Raw genomic sequence first — 1985 nt, 5'->3', positions numbered from 1 at the left:
CCAGCCCTGCTCAATATGCCTTAGCTAGGTCTCTTGTTCCACCCGCCACACATGCGGTGACCTCACCTGGCTTAAATGGTGTCTCTGGAGATAAAATCTCTCTCATTGTCACTCAGTACTTAGGTTTACCTCCATTGTACTCACATCCTACTATACCCTTGTCTGTACATTATGCCTTGATTCTATTCTTCTGCTCCTAGAAATCTGCTCCTTTTATTCTCTGTTCCCAACACACTAGATGACCAGTTCTTTTAGCCTTTAGCCGTACCCTTATCCCACTCTTCCTCTGTTCCTCTGGTGATGTAGAGGTTAACCCAGGCCCTGCAGTGCCTAGCTCCACTCCTATTCCCCAGGCGCTCTCATTTGTTGACTTCTGTAACCTTAAAATCCTTGGTTTCATGCATGTTAACATTAGAAGCCTACTCCCTAAGTTTGTTTTATACAGTGCTTTAGCACACTCTGCCAACCCGGATGTCCTAGCCGGGTTGGCAATTTTCATCCCTAACAATAACATTTTCCGACAAGATAGAACTGCCAAAAGGGGCAGAGTTGCAATCTACTGCAGAGTTAGCCTGCAGAGTTTCGACTTACTATCCAGGTCTGTGCCCAAACAATTCAAGCTTCTACTTTTAAAAATCCACCTTTCCAGAAATAAGTCTCTCACTGTTGCCGCTTGTTATAGACCCCCCTCAGCCCCCAGATGTGCCCCGGACACCATGTGTGAATTGATTGCTCCCCACCTATCTTCAGAGTTCGTACTATTAGGTGACCTAAACTGGGACATGCTAAACACCCCGGCTGTCCTACAATCTAAGCTAGATGCCCTCAATCTCACACAAATATTCAAGGAACCTACCAGGTACAACCCTAAATCCATTACCATGGGCACCCTCTTAGATATCATCCTGACCAACTTGACCTCTAAATACACCTCTGCAGTCTTCAACCATGATCTTAGCGATCACTGCCTCATTGCCTGTGTGCATAAAGGGTCCGCGGTCAAACGACCACCCCTCATCACTGTCAAACGCTCCCTAAAACACTTCAGCGAGCATGCCTTTCTAATCGATCTGGCCCGAGTATCCTGGAAGGATATTGACCTCATCCCGTCAGTAGAGGATGCCTGGTTGCTCTTCAAAAGTGTCTTCCTCTCCATCTTAAATAAGCATGCCCCATTAAACAAATGTAGAACTAAGAACAGATATAGCCCTTGGTTCACCCCAGACTTGACTACCCTTGACCAGCACAAAAACATCCTGTGGAGTTCTACATTAGCATCGAATATCCCCCGCGATATGCAACTTTTCAGGGAAGTCAGGAACCAAAATACTCAGTCAGTTAGGAAAGCAAAGGCTAGCCTTTTCTAACAGGAATTTGCATCCTGCGGCACAAACTCCCAAAACATCTGGGACACTAAAGTCCATGGAGAATAAGAGCACCTCCTTCTGGGACACTGTAAAGTCCATGGAGAATAAGAGCACCTCCTCCCAGCTGCCCACTGCACTGAGGATAGGAAACACTGTCACCACCGATAAATCTACGATAATCGATAGTTTCAATGAGCATTTTTCTACAGCTGGCCATGCTTTCCACCTGGCTAGCCCTAGCCCTACCCCAGGCCAACATCTCAGCACCCCCTGCAGCAGATTGCACAAGCCCACCCCCTTCTCCTTCACCCAAATCCAGACAGCTGATGTTCTGAAAGAACTGCAAAATCTGGATCCCGACAAATCAGCTAGGTTAGACAATCTGGACCCTCTCTTTCTAAAATTATCCGCCAAAATTGATGCAACCCCTATTACTAGCCTATTCAACCTCTCTTTCGTATCGTCTGAGATCCCCAAAGATTGGAAAGCTGCCACGGTCATCCCCTTGTTCAAAGGGGGAGACACTCTAGACCCAAACTGTTATAGACCTATATCCATCCTGCTCTGCCTCTCTAAAATCTTTGAAAGCCGAGTTAACAAACAGATCACTGACCATTT

The sequence above is a fragment of the Oncorhynchus kisutch genome, linkage group LG18, assembly GCF_002021735.2.
Source record: "Oncorhynchus kisutch isolate 150728-3 linkage group LG18, Okis_V2, whole genome shotgun sequence".
In the NCBI taxonomy this organism is placed as follows: domain Eukaryota; kingdom Metazoa; phylum Chordata; class Actinopteri; order Salmoniformes; family Salmonidae; genus Oncorhynchus; species Oncorhynchus kisutch.
Note: the sequence above shows the minus strand (reverse complement) of the source record.